Source organism: Melanerpes formicivorus, unplaced genomic scaffold, assembly GCF_026170545.1.
Source record: "Melanerpes formicivorus ecotype bairdi unplaced genomic scaffold, bMelFor1.0.p_v2 SCAF_1, whole genome shotgun sequence".
In the NCBI taxonomy this organism is placed as follows: domain Eukaryota; kingdom Metazoa; phylum Chordata; class Aves; order Piciformes; family Picidae; genus Melanerpes; species Melanerpes formicivorus.
The window spans coordinates 23,352,347-23,374,024 of NW_027142353.1; the positions used below are offsets into that span (position 1 = coordinate 23,352,347).

Consider the following 21,678-nt stretch of genomic DNA (forward strand, 5'->3'; position numbering starts at 1 on the left):
TGTTGTGGATTGCTTCAAAGATCACTATTCTATAAAAGTATACAAAGTTACCCCCAGATCTGTGTGTTGTCAGGGCTTTTTAAATTATTTATATATGTGGGGTTTTGTTTTTGGTTTTGTAATTGTTAGCCTAACCCAAAATTCATTCACTGAAGTTAGAGAGGGAGAGAAGTCCCACTGCATTTTACCTTCACAATGGTGCTGGAATGGTTGAATAAAGTGTGGCCCCGCTGCCCATATGCCATTCAGCTTCTGTCTGTCTTTTTGTTTACACTGGGAATACAATAGGAACTATAGTCCTTCCAATGCATCATTTATAAGTGTATTCTACCTCTGAATGTACAGACAGAACTGGCTCTGTGAATGAGCTCTGTGAATATTGCCAAGACACTGTGCTTTGTTCAGCATTATTCTTCACAATAGATACCACACTTTGGAAGTAATTTTAAAAAGGGAATCAAAATAGTGGTACTTTTAGCCTTTGTTTCTTTTATACCACACTGCATTCTCTGTCTCTCACTCAGCTGCTTCTATTATACTGACAAATTAAATAAACCACTCCATTGCTAAAGAGGCTTGGGCGGGCTGGGCTTCGGTACACTGCAGCACTAGGAAGTTGAAATAAACATTTATGCTGGTTTTATTCTTAACAAATTGAAGCTAACTTTGGTCAAATATCTTTTTTTTTTTTCTTCTTCTTTTTTTCTTTTTTTTTTTTTTTTTAAGAATACATGAAAGAAAGAAAGAGGGAAAGGGGGAAAAAAGAAAGGAGTACTTCCAAATTTTTGAGCCGATCTGCAGCACCAAGGGATCTGGCATCTGAAGCAATGGAGTAATGAGAAGCCATGTGTCCAGGTAATGAGCCTGCTCTTTTAGTGCTCCACTATTTTAAAACGCCGCAAGTTCATTCCTGCTGTGGGGCCTCTTGGAGAGTGACTTGGTGAGTTACGGGCAGAGTGGTACGGTGCAGACAGGGTCTGTGGCTCACTGCAAGAAGCTTGCAAACTTCTGCAGCAAACTTTCAACTCGATGCAGGAGTTTGCCTCTCCTGTTCAGGCAGAGCTTTGTTTTGTAAGGTGTCTTATTCGCATGCTGTTCAGCGTAAAGAAGTAAGGGTGCATGGAGGCGAGTTGAGAAAATTGTGTTGGATGGCAAGGGCAGGTCTGGCTGCTTACAGGTGTATATTTATATATACGGGTAGACAGAAAAACATCATGATTTGGCTATCAACTCATATTCCCACTGCATCTGTCACAATGACAGAAAGAAGAAACTAATCAGAGAGTGGCAATGTGGCCATTACCTGTGTCAAAGTGCTTTCTTACTTTTGGGTCTTTCTTTCAGCTGGCAGTAAACAGAAGGGAGAACAGGAGAGAAATTTGTGGTGATCTGGTTGTATGTAAATTTGGTGTGAAAGACCATCTTCCACATTTGCAAGTGCTGGTGCGGTGGTGGGGATGTACACTGTTTATAAAGGCTTGTCCATATAGTCCAGCATTCTTGAAAATACTGTCAGATGAGCGATGTTATCTTCCCAAACAAGATCAGAAGAATGAGTGCAACATTGCCTGGATTAGGTCTGAAAGATCCTCCTGCACTCCTGGGCTAGCAGTGTGAATAACACTGGACCAGTTTCACCCTGCCGTGCCTTTCCCCTCCTCTCCTAACAAAGCAGATGTTCTATGGGCAGGAGCCTGAGCTAGGGCGGGAATGGTGATTGTAGATTTTTGCGGGTTTGTGTTTGTTTTAGGAGACCTTAGAAGTGGTCAGCTTCCTCCTGAAATTGCTGCTATATGCCAGCTGTGGGCTTTGAATGCCTGAGCCGTCTCTCCAAGGTACACGCTGCAGCCCCTCTGACAGGGACACCCCTAAGGCTGCACAGGCAGGGAGCAGTGGTGCCAGGGGAGCAGCTGGCGGGGAGCAATTGGGGTTCATCTTTTATTACTAAACTTAAAAAAAAAAAAAAATATTAATGAGAAAAAAAATCCTCAGCTGAAATTTCCTTACATTGTTTAGCAAAATTCCCTTTAATTTGTCCCCAGGGCCAACCCCACTCTCGTCTCTGTCAACGCCAACATCTGGGGGGGCTCCCTGGAGAAAAGAGTAGGGAAGCAGAAGGTCAGGGTTACCCACTGTGGCATGACTTTTAAGCTAAAGCGGTTTTTATTTCTCTTGTTGCCGTGTCAAGTTTAATTTGGTCTGCATTATTCTAAATGGGTGAGCCTGCTCATGACAGGAGGGGGTTAAATAGGATTACAAGCTTTAGAGGTTGTCAGCAGCCACTGCTGCCTGGGGATGTTAAATTGCGATTTAATGGTCAGCTTTATCTGTATAGTATCAGTGGAAATCTGCTGTTTTCAGCAACTTAATAGCCACTGTGTTTTCAGGAGAGGCCTTTTTGGGGAGAAGAGGGACCGGCGGCGGGAAGAGCTGGCCCGGGGCGGGTTGGGGGGAGCGGGATCTAGGCGCCCCAGAAGCGGCGCGGGCAGCCCCTCAAGCCAGGCTCCGGAGAGCGAGCAGTCCGCCCGCGCCCGCTGCCCCCACTTCAACTTGCCAAACGCAGCCCAGCACCCTCGGCAGGGCGAGAGGAAACGGGCAGCGAAGCCCGGCTGCCCGGACGGGGGCGGCGGGGAGCGCGGAAAGCCGCTTCAGAAAGGAACGGCCGGGCGGGGAGGGGCGGTGGCCTTCCGGAAACCAACCGCCGAGCGATCCCCCAGGGCGGGGGTGTCCCTGGGTGGGCGGTGCGTGTGCCGGGGGCGCTGCCAGGGGGTTAGCCGGGGTGTAAAATATGCTGAGGGCAGGCGTAGGGGCTATGCCAGCAGGCACCAGTATTGTCTGCTCGCGAGTGAAGGGTCAGTCCGGAAAGTTCAGGATTAGGAAATTTAATATCCTGTCAAAATTCTCATGGTAATGAGGTCTGGCCGGCGGGGCTGATACAGCAACCCCAGCCCTGCCGCTCTCCGATAGCCATTTATGAGCGGGAGGTTGTGCTGTGCTGTCGTGGGCTGATTTGGCCCAGCCGGGCAGGGAGAGCATCACGGCGGCAGGGCCGGGGGGAAGCGCAGGGGTCTGGGTCGCCTTAAGTGGTTCTTGCTCTTTCACAAACCTTCCAACTCTTTCTATAGTAGCTTGGCCGTGGTGACAGTGGCAGCCAGCGTTTGGTTTGTCTTCTCTCTCGGTTACACTTGCAGGAGCTCCCTGTCGCTCGGGATTTCTGGCGTTAAAAATATGAGTAAAGAGAGGCGAAAACATGGTTACCCATGTGCATACTGTGTTACAGATTGTTTTTTCAAAGAGCGTTACTCTGATTTACAGGGCTGGTGAATTTAAAAGGGCAGAGAGGAGAAGATGGGGGGGCTGGGGAAGAAGTCACTGTGCAATTCAGTGGCATCTTAATAAATAGTAAACTGTGGCCCCAGCACAGTATTTTGTGAGCTGATGGATGATATTAAAATACAGTTCCTTAGGGAGTGATAAAAAAAGACGGGGAGTTGGGGGGGGGAGGGGGGGGGAGGGAGGGGATGGGAAGAGGGGGGAGAGAAAGTTCCTGTGCACTTTGTTCAAGGTTCTGCACCTCTCTAAGCAGCTGTCACATCCGTACATTATGGTACATTGAATCTGAATGAGGCTCTCCACATCAAAACCTTGCATCCATTATGATATCATCTCCTGCTCTAAGCTGTAATGCTTATTAATTCTGCACCCATACTCTCCAAGCTTCAGCAAATGTATTCCATCAGCCTAGCATTTAATTTAATTAGTACAGCTGGGCTCTCATTCTCCTTTCTGTGTCAGAGGTATTGTCAGCACGTTCTGCTATAACACAATTACTGATTGCTTTTAGATAGGCAGAAATATGATTAGGGTATTGGGTGACTGTATCATAAGCCTTATTAGATTCATTTGAAATCTGGAGATAAATAGGAAACTTTTATTTGCAGTGTAATGAGATTATGCTTATTAGGCCAAGGCCTCACAACCTTTTGCAAAGAACATAGTGTATCACTAGGATTATACTCTGGAACCACACTTTTTGCTCATAGCATCCAAGCACTTTCTCAGCACCTTTGAAATTTAACTGTTGTAGCCCTGTTCACATTTCAAATTGTTTTCTGGCATAGTGGGTTTCTCTTGGGATAGATTGTGTGTCTCTTGCACCATGTGTTTTCTTCTGCTGTTTCCCCCAGGAATCTTGGGGAAGATGTTTGGGTGAACTCCGGCCATGTGTGGTTAAGTAAACATGCTGATACATTGGATGGAAGAATTTTTGCCAATGCCAGCCTTTTTATTTAAACTCTTTTTTTTTTTTTTTTTTTTTTTTTTTTTTTTTTCCCTGAGTAGAAACATGCAAAAATGTTTGGGATTCATCAGTTTTCAGAGGGTAAAAAATATTGGTGTTCAGATACTTCCCAGGCTGAATCTTGAGACAGAAATAATGAGATAATTTTCTTGTGTAAAAATTGCTGGAAAGGCTGCACATTTCATGTCACTTCCAGAGAGAGTGCACTTAAATCTTAATGTATACATCACAACCTTTTGTATTATACTATCCTGACAAAACACGTGGCATAGTGTTTGAGAAGCAAGAGTTAAATTTTTAAAAGTTCATCTATTATAGGGATTCAGAATTCTGATCTGGTAATTTCCCTGTAACAATCAAAGGTACAAACAATCTATCACTGACTTGACAGGTTATAGAAAGGAGTCCATCAGTTTTAATATCGGTGTCAAATTTAGGTTTCATTCTGTTTCCACATAAGTTTTGCTGCAAACTCCAGTGGGAGCAAGATTAGGCTCTTACCAGATCCTTTCCCTTTGTGAGTGGTATTACCTAGCATGGAAGCATTTAATAAATGAGTGTGGCAAAATCCTGAGCCTAGTTTTGTATTCCTTGTTGCATCACTTGCTCTACAGTTAAGGTAGAAAAAATTGTCAGAGTATTGGTATCTCAGGCTCAGGATGAGACTCAGGAAGAAAAATATACATCAGTACTACTGCCATGATATTTCCTGGAGAGGAATATACATCAATTTGTTATGACTATTGACTTGCCTCAAGAGCCACAGTATGTATGCCTAAACAACAACAGCAAAAAGTTTTTCTAGAGGAAAACTTCTATAATCGGGAGACCTCAGTGCTTTGCAAAAAGAGAGAGAATGCTCAGGCACAAAACAGCGAATCAACTCTAGTTTACAAATCTAGGAGTAGCATCAGTCTCAATACTGTTGAGTCTACTGAAAAGTCAAACACAGAAAATACAATGCTTGCATTATACATAAGAAACTATTTTATTGCTGTGTAGCTTTGCAAAGAGAGATGACATTCAGTTTTAGAAGAGAGATGGTGTAGGTTCTTTCTGCAAATGAAAAAAAAAAAAAAAAAAAAGATGAACAGCAACCCTGTTTTATACTGGCTCCAAAAGCAGCAGAGATGAAAAATGTGACAATTTTCCAGTATGTTGCTTCATCGAGAAAATACTTTAAAGTGTGGTGTAATTGCTGTTTGTGAGAATGAACTGGTGGCTCTGTTCATTTGTCCCACATCACCATCATCCTGATTTGCAGTGAGCAACAGGGTTATTCACATGCTTGGATTACACACATGCTTCGGTGCTCTGCTGGATCAAGGCCTAATTGACACCCTAATTGACAGGCTCAGTTGAGAAACTGAAGACTAAATTGGGCTTGGAAGCTGAAATGCAATGTATGTTTTTTCCCTCAGAGGTGGTTTGTCCAGACTGTATTTGAGATGTTTTACCAAATAATGTGTTCTACCTTCTGTTGTAGCTTTTGTTGCATTTCTTCTGTGTCGAGGTAGAGAACTTCTGTTGCTGAGAAAAAAATAAAATAAAGAAAGGAAATAAATATGTTAGTCCAAACTAATGACATGTTGAATGTTAAAATGAAATGAACAACTTTATCTTTGGTCTTTCTAAAAGAACAAGTTCGTTAAAAGAAATACTAACAGCCATTTATTCCAAACCAGTTGATTAAATGAAAGTGTAACTAATTGTTAGATGTTTGTTTCATGTAGACTCAAAGGTAGAATCACAACAGAAGTAATTAGAGTAATTATTAAGGTCTGTGTTTAATTCAAACCCTCAGAGAATATTGCATATTCATTCAAGTGAGCTATATTTCCTATTAAAAAGATAGCAGTTTCTCAAAGCTTTCATTCACATGTATGTTTTTGTGACATTTTTATATGGTATCAAGTAATCTTGCTTTCTTTCTGCTGTGACAGTGTTTGTTATTCATAATGATGGCAATCAAAGGGGAAATGTTACTGGTAATTTGTGTGCACTTCTAACCCCCAAATATTTGTTACAGTGATTTACCTGAGTCATTTAAAAATGCAAAGATAGGGGCATTAGGATGAACTTCCCTTATCTTTTGGCAAAATGTGCTGTGTACATTAAGATACTAAAGCTAGATGTTTTTATAGTACTCTTAAAGAAAATGCAGTGAGACATTATTTATAGAGTAACTGAAAAATATGAGGCAGTGCTTGTACCCTTTTACTGACAATGAAGAAAAAATCTAGCTGTTTCAAATTTTACTGTCTTCTTTTTAAGACTAGTCTTTATAAAATGCAGAGAAAATGTACAAAGGAGACTGTGGAGAGGTTCTCAAAGGGCTGTTTCAGACTGTTGACAAAAGATTAATTTGTATCAGAGAATTTGGGGGGGAAAAAAAGATAAAATTTTTGCAAGCTTTATGGACCCAGTTCTTACATGTTACTAATCATGCAGGACAGAGTGGCAGGTTGCCTTCCAATATCTGTTGCTGGCAGACAACACCCACCATCATTACAGGGCAGTTGGACTGGTGTCATCGTTTTCTTGATGGATTTAATGCTTGGATTTAAATCCAACTTCTCGTCTTGGCAAAACCAGGTGTTTCTCTTGAATTCCTAAAATGCGAAACTCCATTGATCAGAGAGAAGACAATGTTGCTTGCTAAATCAGTAAATACTATTTTTTCACTTATGTTCCAAACCTGTCGTAACACTCAGACTGAGTATGCATGTTTGATAGAAACACAAACAGAATCAAAGTTATCTGAGCCAGATTCCTTAGACCGCACTACTCAAGTTAGAAAGTACTGGAGTGTGTTAGAGTCATTGTTTAAATAGATACATATCACACTAGAATTAAAAATACAGAGAGATGTTTATTGCCCTTTGTGTTACTGTTAAAGTGCAGTAGTAGTGATAGTAATTAACCTAGAAGCATAAGGCCTTAGCATGAAGCTGGCTATAATGGTCTCATGATGGTCTGTCTTTTTAAAGTACAAACAATTAGTGCACTGTGAAGCTGACCAAACAACTAAATGGAGAGAGAAAATTTAATACAATCACACACAAAGAAAGGAGTGAATATGAGTTATAGATGGTAGCATTGCAATTTACATGACTACAGCTCTGTAGTTAAAAGTCACATCTACTGTGCAGTTTATATTCTACTGCTGCTGTAGATTGCATTTTGCCCCTTTAGACTTTTTTTTTTTTTTTTTTTTTTTGTACCAAATGTGATAGCCCTTCTTATTTGTGACCATTTGAGTACGTATTGTTAAGTGAAAAATAATACTGGCTCACTACTGTGTTAATGTAGGTGTCTGATAAAAGACAGAAAATGAGAGGTTGCTCACTGATGAAACCTTTTGACCAAATGACAAGCATTGTGCTCATGTGTTAGGATTCAGAATTTCATTGCTTGTCCACATTTCCAGAAGCATAGCTAAAAATAAAGACACTTTTTTGTACCTCCTCCAACTGAGTTAGTTAAGCCTTGCTCTCCCTGCAGCATTCTTCCATCCTCTTAGCAATGCCCTTCCTCTTTCAAGCTACAGGAGAGGTAGGACTGGTGCTGCTGATGTCAATAGATGTTTTTCTCCTTCAAAAAGTGTGCAACCTTTTCCATATTTGAAAGTACCAATGTCTTTATGGAAAGGCATTGTGAGAAGCTGCAATGCTGTGGAAATTAATCCATGCAATACCATCTTACAGTAGAGTCAGGATCTTTATCATACAGCTTTAGTGTCCGTTTCTTAACCTAGTAGTCCATTAGTTTACTAATTTTTATAAAACTGATTTCAGAAAGGTCTCACAGACTTGGCCTTTGGTCCCTTGTCATGGCACTGAATTGATATTCCATGTCACAGAATTGATATTCCATGTCACAGAATTGATATTCCATGTCACAGAATTGATAACATAAAATGTCTTTGCCTTCAGGCACATTTTGACATGTGTGCACCTTAAAGTGGGCACAGAGAATATAAAAACTTGCTTTAAGGGGCTGAAATTTTATAAAATTACTGCTAACACTTCCTTGCCTGCTTTCTGTTAGGTACCAGTTTACATTCAAAGAACGCATGAAGATGTTTTCAGTTTTTTCTTTCAAGATCATTGCCTAATTATCAGCTTCTCCACAGTGTATTGTACCCCTACAGATAGACTTTCTTCTTGTGAAAAACAACGTTCTTAGAAGTCATAAGTTCTGTTACATTCATTTTCTCTGCTCCATCTCTCCACCTCAGTGTAAAAATGTATTTTTTCTGTTGTCTGCCATGATTTTTTCTACTTGCAGAACAGTATGGGGGTGACACTTCTCTTCCCTGCTGCCTTCTTGTGTGCTATATAGGAAGCAGACAGGAGGGTTAAGACAGTGTTTCTCATTTGCAGTAGCTGATTCTGTTGCTAAATGTAACAGGGTACATGACGAGTGTTTATGTGCTAGCACAAAGATCTGCTGTAACACAACACCCTGATTAAGAAATACCACTAAAAGCCAGGAGAGTTAGTTTTTATTCCAGTCTCTAGCTTTTCTTTTCCACTTAGCCTAGATGACAATTCTGAAATATGACTTTGTTTAGAGATCTTACCAACACTTGAATGAGTCTGCTGGGATAGGTGTTCTAGTGAGTTCTGTTGCTGACCTGAGTGTAGTTGCTGCTTATATTAGCTATTGTTCATAAACCAATTCCCCAAAATGTACTTTATTAAAGAAAAGATACTCCTGTTAATATACCTGTGCCTATGCATAGCAACAAAATCCTATTCCAGAAAAAAACCTGTTCATGCCTACCACCATAAAAGGTATGATAGCATCCATAGTCTTTATCCAGTGATCCAATGCAAGCACCTGTGAACCTGTAGATCTCCATTTGGAAAGTGTCTAATGTCTTCAAGTCCCACCATTTAAACAATCTCAGTTCCATAAGCCTGTTCTGAGACTAAATGAATTGGTTTTAACATAGCATGTGAATACTTCATTTCATTAAGTACTCTTTACATTAGTATGGCTAAAGATTTTCCCCAGATTTACAATTTTCAAAAGTTTGCAATTAAAATCACATTTTTATTACAAACTTTTAAAAACTTGTATTGACAAATATGATCGTTTGGGCACACCTACTGATTGGAACATTTTTGTGGTTTTAAAAAATGGAGCATGCTGGCAGTTTTCAAAATATGAAGGTAATAGTCAAAAGTTTTTCTGTGGCATATTTTTAAGATATTTTAGTTATTGTTATTATCTTTTAAAGTAGCTCATATTGAACTTTTTCACTGTGAGGCTGCCCAGAGAAGTTGTGGAATCTCATTTTCTGGAGGCATTCAAAACCCACCTGGACATGTTCCTGTATGACCCACTGTAGGTGAGCCTGCTCTGGCAGGGGGCTTGGACTAGATCCTTTGGGTTCCTCCAACCCCCAACATTCTGTGAAATGGCGAGAATAGTGATCAACATGATGAATAGAGATGCATGTGTTCAGGACTATATAGAACACATATAGTAGAAATGCAGAGGTTTGTTGGAATAAGTCAGTGGGAGAATAAAATAATAGAGGTGGGAAGGTATGTAGGGAAAGGAAAAAGGGACAAAAAGGCTATTTTTAAAATTATAAAAATCAGGAAACACTACACCTGGTGTATGGCAAATAGGAGGAAAGAAATATGAATCCAAATGTCATCACTTGATTCTTAACCATATTGCATTCTATTATATCATCATAACCCAGTCATCTTCATGTAAGTCAACAAAACAGGAAAATTTAGTCACTGGAGCATCTGCTGCTTCTCTAGGAAGGGAAAGTGTTGGATTTAGCATCTCTTGGGGCATCTTGGTGCATCTGTAATGAAGGGAACTGCTTCAGTAGCTATCGCTGTTCACTGCAAAGAAGAAAACCAAAAAGTCTGAGGAGCTCTGCTAAGACTTTCGACTGAGACCAGACCTGAATCCTGCTTAGATGGTACAAGCAAAGGCTATTACACCTTACAATGTATTTGGCCATGTTTTTAGAATAGAATAGAATAGAATAGAATAAACCAGGTTGGAAGAGACCTTCAAGATCATCGCGTCCAACCTATCACCCAACACCACCCAATCAACTAACCCATGTAACCAAGCACCCTGTCAAGTCTCCTCCTGAACACCTCCAGTGACGGCGACTCCACCACCTCCCCAGGCAGCCCATTCCAATGGGCAATCACTCTCTCCGTGTAAAACTTCCTCCTGACCTCCAGCCTGAACTTCCCCTGAAAGTTTTATTATCAGACTGAGGTGTTCTCAGGTTCTTGAGTTTCATCTGCTTGCTGGCCATGTCCTGACTCCAACCTGGAGGACAAGGCACGCGCCAAAACTTTATCTTTACCCTCTGCATCAGGTTTCCATTCAACTGGATGACCATCACCTTATCTAGTTGGTAGGAGCTTGTGATTCCCAGGCTTGTCTCAACAAGCATGTAGAATACAGTCTTAAGCAGAAAAAAAGAAATATTTTTTTTTAAGGATCTTTATAACTTTAGGAGATGCTTTTTTTGAGGTGTCTCGGTCTGGAGAGGGAAAAAGACTTTTTGAATTTTGAATATTCCCATGTTGTGAAATTAGAGGCACAAATGAGGCCAAAATATCAACAGCTAGACTATTTATTACATAAATAACGTGGAAATAAGAAGGGGAGAGGGAGAAAATGGAGAGAGAGAAGAGGAAAGGAATTATATTACCACACCCCTCACACGCCCCCCAAGACAGTTTGAGTCTGTGGAGGAAAGGTGCTGCAGGAGATGTTGGGTTTGTAGAGAAATGGTGCTGAGGCTTTGGCTGGAGAAGAGATGTGGTCCTCTGGGCAGCCTCTTCAGCTCCGTGAGTTGCAGTAGGTGGAACTTAGGACACGGAGAGAGGGTTCAGTCTGCTTCTTCCAGACTCCACAGCCTCTTTTCTCTGGAGCAGCATTGTCCCGGGCTTTTCTTTTTCAGCAGCATGGTTCTTCTGTGTTTTCCTTCATCTCCGTTTTTCTTCTGCCTTTTTTTTTTCCTGCCAAGCCAGTAGTGGCTTAAGTCTTTTATACAGTTTTTAGTCCTTAGGTATGTGTCCAAGTATTGTCCCTCAGGAATTCAGGGGCCAGGAAATCATCCTTAGGTGAATATCCAGGTATCGTTCCCCAGGAAATCTTTCTGTGCATTCCTGTGTGTTTGGGCAGAGGTCTGAATGGAGGGGGAAGGCCTCCACCTCCTCCTTCTCCACCTACATGCCCCCACACTCATTACACATCAGGAAAACAGGTGGTGAATCCATTGTCTCACCCTTTCCAGGGTACTTGATGGGTGGAGATTATCTTGTCCTGAAGGCGTGGGGGCTGGGTCCTTGGGCCATTGTTGTAGGCCAGCTGCAGACCAGTGTTATCATGATGCAATCACAAGGTGATTTGCATCCAGGATTGGTAGACAGGATTCCTACATGATCTTTGCACCTTCCTTCCTGTGGCTCTGCCCAACACATTGTCTGGGCAAGCAGCAAGTGATTTTATCTTTGTTGAGTCACATCAGAAGAGACAAACTTTTAGTCTCTCACATGAGGAAAGAATGCTAAGTGTTGATGATTTCTAGTAGTTGTGTGATACCTCTTCAGACATACTGCCGCTATTTATCAGACAACAAATTCAGCCTCTTACTTGGATCTAAATTTCCACTAGTAGTATAGCAACAAGGGTTTGTGTGTTTACAAGTTGGAATGAACAAGATATTGACTTAGTTGATTTATCTCAGTATCTTGTGACAAAAAATTACAATAGTATACCTGGTGTTCACTTCTTCAGATATGATTTATACATGGGGCTATAGCAGGGTCTAGTGGTAAACAAAATAAGATATTGACTTTTTTTTAAGCGGTTTTGGTAGGAATTATTTGGTGGGGAAAAAAGTAATTTCTTTTAATTCAAACAGGGTATGTGTTATACTGGCACTTTTAGGATGCATCAGTATAGTATATGTCAAGATACTCTGTCTTTCTTTTCTCTGTGTTGAGCATTCTGTTCTTGAACCGAGCCAGTAATGGTGCTGTGTATGTTAGTTGGAGACTGAGAGTGAAGGAGTCCTCTTATGCCCACAAGGCATCAGCAACATTAGGACGGTATTACAGGTTACTGTACACTGAAAGCAATCCTGAGCTCTAAATTATTTAGCAAAGACTTTTGCAACAAACCTTCAAATGCTGGTAGAGCCTAAATAAGACTCTGGAATTCTTATTTCCCTTATGGGGGGAAAAAATAAAAAAAAAAAAAAAAAAAAAAAAAAGGACTAAAATAATAAATAAAAGGAATATGCCAATAAAATCCAAAAAGAATGGTATTGAATCACTAAAATGTATTCTTGTTGAAAAAAAGCTTTCTCCTACTGAACAATTACCAAAATTATACATATTCTTTGGCATTTCATTCAATAACAATGTTGGAGTTACCAGTGGTAATTGAATTTGTCCATTGCTACTCTTTTAAAAGATCACATGCATTCATGTTCCATGGGATACTGTATCAAAAATAATTCTGTGCAATTAACAACTAATAAAATGCCCACATAACAATTCCATGCAGCCTTAAATTCTTAACAGTATCTTCTAAGGTAAGCAGAGACTCCTAGACTATGTACTGCAATGTTCTGAATAATACTAGCCAAAAAAAAACCACCCAAAAAAAATTGCTGATTTTGTTCCAGTGACATGTTGTAGAACCTGCTCCACACATATAAATAAATATACACTTATATATATATGTGTGTTTGCATCTTATGAAGTCACCCAGTTTTTTAATGTAAAACCCCAGGCTGTTTCATAAAGGTCAGTGGCATGTACTGCATGATCACTGGGTCATATAGTGAATCTCCATTGACAATAATTATCATAGAATCACAGAATCATGGAACATTTTTGGTCAGAAAAGACCTCCAAGATCATCAAGTCGAACTGTCAATGTAACACAATCTTGGCCATTGAACTATGTCCTGAAATGCCACATCTACAATATATACCTAGGTTTTACAATGAAGTGCTGTTACCAGTGGAATGAAACACCGTATGCATTATGGTTTATTAGGTGTGTAGACCTAACAGATACAACACTACCCAGCATCTACTCATGCTTGCCATTTCAGTCCCCCAAAAGAGGAAACGTTAATTACAACTGGTGAGAAACACACTCATTGGGGTATGTGTCACGCAGCTGCAATAGGGATAATTAGAACCTAAGCCCTAATCCTTCAAATGCTTACACATCGCTCAACTCCAGTGCATGTAGGTTGACTCAAATGCAATTACTCATTTTTTTGGAAAGTGCATTTTGTAAAGTACATGAGGGAGAGGGGCAGAAATGGACCTTTACTTAGCAATGAGTGACTGAGCCTCAGCGAGTAAACCAACCTGCAGAACTGCAGTTTTCTTACAACTCTTTCACATAGCACATGAACATATTCACATAGCACATGAACATATGTGTACCAAATTCATGTCAACATTCTTCAAGGATTTTAAAATTATTGATGGAGTAATGTATATGTGTTCCAAAGAGAACAACATAAATAGAAAAAGAGAAGTCATGTAGCAAATAGCAGTATGTTTAAGCTAATCTATATGCTTGCACCTGTAGTGATTTGTCAGTAAAAGTCTGTTGGAAGGATGTAGCTATCAGTTTGAACTTGTTGTGAACTCACTCACCCTCAGCAACGTCTGAGTTTTTTAATGCTAAGATATTATTTAGTGTTATTATTTTAATCTGGAAGAGCGGCTTGAGATCAGTAAAGGGGTGGGTTTATCTTAATCATCACTCTTTTCTTTATAAGCATGCAGATGTTCAGCCTTCTAGTGACTCCAGTGATGATTTTTTGATGCATGAGGACAATGGAGTGAAGTCGTTTCACCTTAAACACTATTAAAGGTGGTAATGTTAATATCAGAAGGGCATATTATTGCTTGTGCCTTTTTAGAAGTTGGGGAAATATCACAGCAGAGCTTGGAGTGAGGTTGGGTTTTTTCTCTTTTTACTCTCTAGTGACAGAGTGTGACATTGATGGGAATGATGCTGGACTTTTATAGAAAGATATATGTGAAGATATTTTTCTTAGCCTGTCTCTGACAAACAGAATTGGCAGTTTCCTAGCGAGAAGCTTTTATCCAACCCTGCTTCTTCCAGGAAATCACTGATGGATTTTTTAGAACTTTTATCCTCCACATATGTAAAACATTTTAGTGGTTGAAAATTGTTCAGATTCAGTGAACTTTTGGCTACTTCTCATAGAAAGCACAAATGTTATATCCTTCTGAAATATGAAGGAGATTATCTTGGGTTTATTTGCTTTATTTCTGTACCTGGGATGTCAGAGGAAATGAGCATGTCAGCATTCGGACTTGAACTGTAGAATCATAGAATGGTAGGGGGTTTGAGGGGACCTCTGGAGATTATAGTCAGGAAAAGCAGTTTCACCTAGCCTATACTTTGAGACCTGGAGATGTTTCTCTGGTTGTGCATCTGGACACACCTTCTCACTGTATCTCATTCCTTGGGGCTGGTGAAAAGGTGTCACATTTGATGTGAGGTTATGTATGTCTCCTTTTGATCTCAGATGGCAAAGTGGGACTCTGGCACTAATGTTACTGCTGGAAAGGGGAAGTTAAAAAGGTATCTTGAGAGCTTTGTCTTAGCTTTTATCAGTAGATCATTCTCATCACATCCTGGTTTTCACTGGAAGGAAAGAGAGGCATGCATCTGTTTGGAAGTCACTGCATGGTCAGGCTAGGCCTCTACCTGGATGAATTCAGGGCACCAGTACTGTATGGAACCATGTGGAACACTCATCTCAACATCTAAACAAAACCTGTGAGTGCGCAAGTGAGACACTGATCTTTATTTGTGTAGAGTCTCAGGGTGAGACAGTTTCACACACCTTGAAAGAAAAAAACTAGACCACGCCCATAGAATATATTAGACGTCTACTTGGGATTCAGGCTACAAGACTCTTTCTGGCACACTAGCCAGGACAAAATGCTATCCTTTGTAGAGTAAGCACCATGAAAAAGCGGTCACCATTCTTGTCTTCTTGAAATTAAAATTATTAAAACTCTTGTGCTTTGCACCGTTTTCAGCAGTTGTATTGTGCAGTGTCTACTGTGAAAATATCTTCAGACATAACAAGTTTTTAATATACCCCTTCCTGCTCCCAAATCATTGAAGAGGTCAGTTAAGAGCTACGTGAACCATTTCCAGACCTAGGAACATCTCAGTACGTCTAGGGAGCTTTGCGGTCTTAAATAAAGGCAGTGCTTGACTTTGCAGTACCAACTACTAGGTGATGTCTGAGGGCAGGCAGGCAAAAGGTCAGCATCGGGAGCTTTTCTCATTGAAATGCTGAGTAGTGTTGTGTCTGTTATGTCTGCACACCTACAGGGCAGAGCTGGCAGGCACAGCTTCCCTTTATTTCCAGTAGACAGAAATAGGCACACTTGAAGCATGAGAGCTATCCAAACGAGTTTAAACATCCAGTCAAGTTTTGAATATGTCCAAGGGTGGAGATTCCACAATCTTTCTGGGCTATATACCAAGGATGAACTGAATTGTGAGCTTAGAAGTATCTGCTCCCCTCCAGTGAATATAAAGGAAACCTAGATGATAATTCAGATGAAGGCATCCAATTTAAGTGTAATACAGCCTGTCCTTATTGATCAACTAAAGTAACAGTTTAGAGATGGCCTCAATTTGGCTCCTTTTCATCATATTTTTTTTTCTTGCCTTTACCTGTGCTTTATTTGGAGAATAATCTTAAGAATATACATAATATATTGTGTTGCTTTCCAGCTGTGCAATGCAGTATCAAAAATTGAATTAACCAGTCCAGGTTAACCATGAACTTTTACCTAAATCACATAATAGTTTTTCTTATGTTGAAAATGGGTAACTTACTTTTTTTTCTTTGCTGCTCCAGTGTTCTGTGCCATGGTAACAAGTTAATTCTTTCTGTCTAACTACTCTTCCTTTTGAGGAAGACATTTTACAGTCATGTTTATGATTATGTACATATGCACTGTAATTCTATATCATGTATATGATGCCAGCCCAACTGCACAGGGCACAGAACTGGTGCAGTAGGATTTTTCCCTAGATGGTAGTAGCTCTCAGTGGAAGAGTAAAGAGGATGAACCTAGAAGTTAGAGGAATGGTAGATCCAGTATGCTGTCCTCTACTGCAGGGAATGGTAGGGTTTGTCCCCTTCTAGTGAACAAAGAAGATAGAATTTTTCCTAGTACAAGAGCTAAAAGATGTTTTTTCTTCCATATGATGTGGGCCTGTGTTCTGCCAAATTGGAGTTACCATGTTGCTTTCTTCATTTGTCTGAGTCTAACAGAAGTGCTTGCATTAAGTGTTCTACTAAAACACAGGCATCAAAAGTGTCAACTGCTGTTAGATGCATGCATATCCTCGTTAATATACATATAGCTGTGACATAGGATTATGCATGTAAGAAGCTTCTTAACGCATTTAATGTGATAGTAATGAACACTGAAAGGCCCATAAATATCTCATGTTGTTGGCTAACTTGGAAATCTGGCACAGAATTGCTCTATGACAATATGTGTACAGGTATTCTTTGTTCATCTTGGTCACCTAGGATTGGCATCTCTGTAAATATTGCATAGAGCATTTTGAATTACTTGCTGTTCACATTTGTTTCTCTTGCATTGTTTGCATTTGATTCTCTTGCTCCTTAAATGATCTTGGTGTAGTTTTCTGCATCCATATGTACATGCACTGCATGTGAACACACAGATAGATGTATGTGAATAGTCATGCATATAGTGACTTGCTGTTCTAAAATTCTTCAAGGTGACTTGAATATAGGTATTTTTGAATCCTGGAATTATGTCTTGTAGTGAACAGGAAGTATGATCACTCCTAACAGGAAGTCTTCCCTTGATGAGATTGTATTTGTATGTGAAGGAGTAGATCTAATACTTTTTCAGGTCAAAGCAGATAAAGGTTGTACTTTATTTTGTTTTCACTGAACAGGGACACAAAAGGAGCAAGAGTACTTGCCAAAATAATATTGGAAGCCTAGAGAAATTAAATCTGATTCAACTATGAATGCATTATGCATTTGCCTGGTGAGGGAGGGAAATTTTCACTCTTGTTGCTCAAGTAGATACATGAGTTTGGGATTTGTTATCTTTAGTTTTTTTTCTAGGGAGGTTTGATAGGGGCTTTTGGGGTTTATTTGGGAGTTTTGGGTTGTTTTGTTGTGGATTTTTGGGGGGCGTGAGGGTGGGTTTTTTACCTAGATTTTAATTTAGATGAAGAGGAATGGGAGTGTCTTCATGGTGTCTGTGTAGTGTATCGATTTCAATGTTGTACTTTAAAGGGCTAATTTACCATGTGTATCTTATCTGTATGAGTATATCCTTCATGTCCAGTCTAATAAATGTTAAGTTCCTGAGGTTTTTGCAGTAAGACCAGGATGAATCAATCTTTTTTAATCCCCAGGGCACTCTTGTCAGCATCACAGAATTGTCCTTTTACTTGTGTAAATTAACCTGACGGTAATTTAACCTGAGTCAGGAAATCAGTTAAATCTATGTCTGGAAAACAACAAAAAAAAATCTAGGAAATAAGTGGACCTCCCATCCCAGGAAGTTGAGATTTTTCAGCATGGTCATATATAGTGTAATAAAGGCTTCAAGAAGCAAAGTATGAGAATTCATTCTGTGCTCAGTCCTCAAGGACTGACTAAAAACCATTCAGCGAATGTCTGTCCAAGGAAGTTGCCTTTTTTTTCCTATCTACCTGTGTTTGATAGTTCTCCAAAGTCTCCAGTTACACGAGTCTTGATTATCCTGATTAATTTGGGGTATGGAAGACAGTAGAATAAATCTTGAGTTCACTCTGTCATGACCACACAAACATCAGAAGGCAGTATTTCTAACAAGCAGGCTGGGATCTTTGAACTCTTATTTATCCTTCATAAAAGACTTGAGTGTAGTGCATGCCAGAAATCTTTTAAAAAACATACTTCAAAAAGGTGATACTGGCCTTATTTCTGGACAAAACAACTGCAAATCCCATTGCTTTCCATTTGATGTTAACCTAGTTGTTACTCTTCTGAATTACTCATGCACAATGAAGCAAATATCTAAGCAAATGTGTCATCTTAAACTTTGAAAATCTTAACCATTTCTAATATGTGGGATTGGGAGTAGGGAAGGGTTACCTATTGATTTCTTTGAATTTTGTCAGGTTTGACATTCAATTTTATGCTGTTATTTGTAGCAATAACAACAACAGCAATTACAGTTCAACAGACTTCGTCTATAGGTGCCACATTTGCATCTCAAGGGTAGTGCATGGTGAATGCATTTTATATAGTCACTTCTCAGTGAAAACAGCAGGGGTGGTGGCAGTATTAAAGTGGTTAGTAAGGATGCCTCTGCCCAGGCCACCACATAGCAACCACTATGTTTCTAAGGACAAACAGCTCTTGCCTGCCCTAAGCAACTGGATGAGAACATCAAAACATGCCTTGTGAGAGACCTCTAATACCCATTAGTGTTAGCAACTGTTACCTCAATCATGAATGACACAGCCCTAATTATTAAGGTAATTAGAAGTTATAACACCAGCAATATTAAAGGGAGAACTTCTAAAGCCCATTAACAATGCTACTTTAAGTGATCTGGCTGTGAACTGTTCAAATCTCTAATTATGTCTGTCTTAAAAGGTGATGTAATTAAGTGATGGGAGAGGGAATGAATATATAGTGACTACTGTGCTATACTTCGTAAATACTATTTTCACAGAAACCAGCCTCAGTAATGTCATTATGTCATTTAGGAGTGGGGTTTTTTGCTTGACTATATACCACATGTAGTGAAAAAATACTTATCCTCCAAACATATAAAATTATTTATCATGGTTTAATATAATGATATTATCAAATTTGTGTTGAATTGGCTATGTTATTTATGCATAACAAAGCCATTAGTGATATATTCATGCTACCTCAGACAGCACTACACTTTTATGCCACCCTTTAATGAGTATAAGTGGATAAATACCAATCTCCTGTATGTCCTACATGGAGGTAAGCTGTTTTAAAATATTGTAAAACATACATAAAGTGTTATGAAAATGAGTCAAAATTGTCAAAAATTAACAACAGCTACACTTGACTAAGAACAGAGGAAAAATTTATGCATTTAGGCCTTTAGGTAGTCACATCATGAGTTTTTATTGGACGCTGGAGCATAGAAGCAGCTTAGCACCAGACCCACCTTTTCAGATTGGATAGAAAAGTGTAAGAAAATGGAGATGTAGTGAAAAAAAGAGGTGGGTGGGTGGGTGGGTGGGTGGATGGATGGATGGATGGATGGATGGATGGATGGATGGAAGGAAGGATGACATTATAATTCTCCAGTTGTCTTTGGTGAGTTACCAAAATTTTTTCATGAAATACAAAAGATAGAAGGGGACTGATTAGCACTTTCCCGTATTCCACAAAATATTAATACAATTATTTTAATTCAGAGATTGACTATTTTTTCTAGGCATGTAACCTCCACATTCTAAAAGACAGGGAGACCCAGGTGCCAGAGTTTGATTTTGTGTTCTTTTGCATCAGCCTTCACCAAAACCTCACCATTTTTATACATAGCAGCCACAACAGAAAAAGTGGTTACATTTTTTAAATATTCTTTCTAGATTCTGTGGAAGTAGAAGAGGTCTATATGCAACAAAGCTGTTTAAAATCTAAATTCTTTTTTCTGCTCGTCTTTTCACATTTGATATCCCAGCAGGAGCTGAGAAGTCTATTTTGCATATTTTTAGAAATGATTAGTGGATACATTTTATACCCATCTTCCAAATTCTGTGGGGTGGCTGAAGTTAGGAGAATTTGTACTGCTTACTCAGGCAAGTATCATAAGGCCAGTCTGTTGCTTTCTTCTATTTGGACACTGACCCACATTCAGAATTGGGTGAATGCTCTTTTGATTGCAAAGGCACATAGAATCATAGACAAGAGTGGCTTATAAGGTACTGTATAAGGTCATTTAGCCTAAAACCCCCTGCCATGGACAAGAACATCTTGAACTAGATCAGATTGGTCAAAGCTCCACGCAACCTGGTCTCGAACACTTCCAATGATGAGGCGTCCACAACTTCTGTGGGCAGCCTGTTCCAGTGTCTCACCACCCTCATTGTAAACATCTTTTTTCCTTATGTCTGTAGTGCTTTGAAACATATTTATTTCTTTATATATAAATTTTTATATATATATATATACACACACACATATATTCCCCACTATCAGCATCACGAAATTACGACGACTGCCTTCACAGCTGTTACGGCATTATGGCCCTGAAAAGGAGGGACTGGTCATTCTCTGGGTTTTGCGGTCCTTGAGCAAGCAGCTGTGCTTTTGCCTCTTAAAGTATTTGGATGGGTATTCCTCTCCCTTTTCCTTCTGCTTCCTTTTCTACATATACTGATGTAGTCTGATAGCTTTGTAGCAGGGGAGTAAAATATTCTGTGTAAATCAACTGAAAACTCTCACTCTGCCTTTTTTTACCTCCCTTATCTCCTGGTAAGGAGAGAGGAGGTCAGAGGGGGAGTGGAGGAGTTTAGCCTTTGCACTAAACCGTTACAGTGTTCAATCTAAACCTACCTTCTTTCACTCTGAAAGAGTTGCCCTTATCCTGTCACTTCAGGCCTTGGTAAAAAGTATCTCTCCATCTTTCTTATAAGCCCTCTGTAAGTATTGAAAGACTGCAATAAGATTTTCCCAGAGCCTTCTCTAACTCAGGCTGAACAACCCCAGCTCGTCAGCTATATGTTTCAGCTCTCTGACCATTTTCGTAGCTCTTCTCTGAACCTGCTGTAACAGAACCATGTCTTTCTTGTACTGGAGACCTCAGAGCAGGATTCAGTACTTCAGGTGAGATGTGAGCAGAGCAGAGTAGAGGAATAGAATCACTTCACTTGACATACTGACCACATTTCATGCATCCCAGGGTAAGGTCGACCTTCTAGATTGCAAGGACATATCACCAGTTTATGTCCAACTTTTCATCCGATACCATCATTTCCTTCAGATCTCTTGTATGTGTAAGTATTACCTGAGAAAAAGACCTTTCTGTTCCTGCACTGGCAGTTTCCAAGGAACATTCTTTGATGAACACCAGGACACATCTTTCAGTATACACCATGGTGTGCACTAGGCTCATAGTTATTTGGACATATCTATAGGTCCCTGTCAAAGGTCATTGCATATTCCTTCTGAGTGGAAACAGCAGAGAACAGGGTTTGGATACACCTTATATCCCCCAATATGAAACTGGATATTGCCAGAGCACACAACCAGACCA

The 21,678-nt window shown here is 39.8% G+C and overlaps 1 long non-coding RNA gene across 1 annotated transcript in view; it reads left to right on the forward strand.

The window, feature by feature from the left end:
- The first annotated feature begins 734 nt into the window (after nucleotides 1-734).
- Nucleotides 735-21,678, forward strand: part of LOC137440455 (uncharacterized) — a 167,571-nt gene continuing 146,627 nt past the window's right edge. Inside the window, exon 1 of the long non-coding RNA XR_010987173.1 lies at nucleotides 735-855. This is a non-coding gene — a long non-coding RNA (uncharacterized lncRNA). The remainder of the gene's footprint in view (nucleotides 856-21,678) is intronic.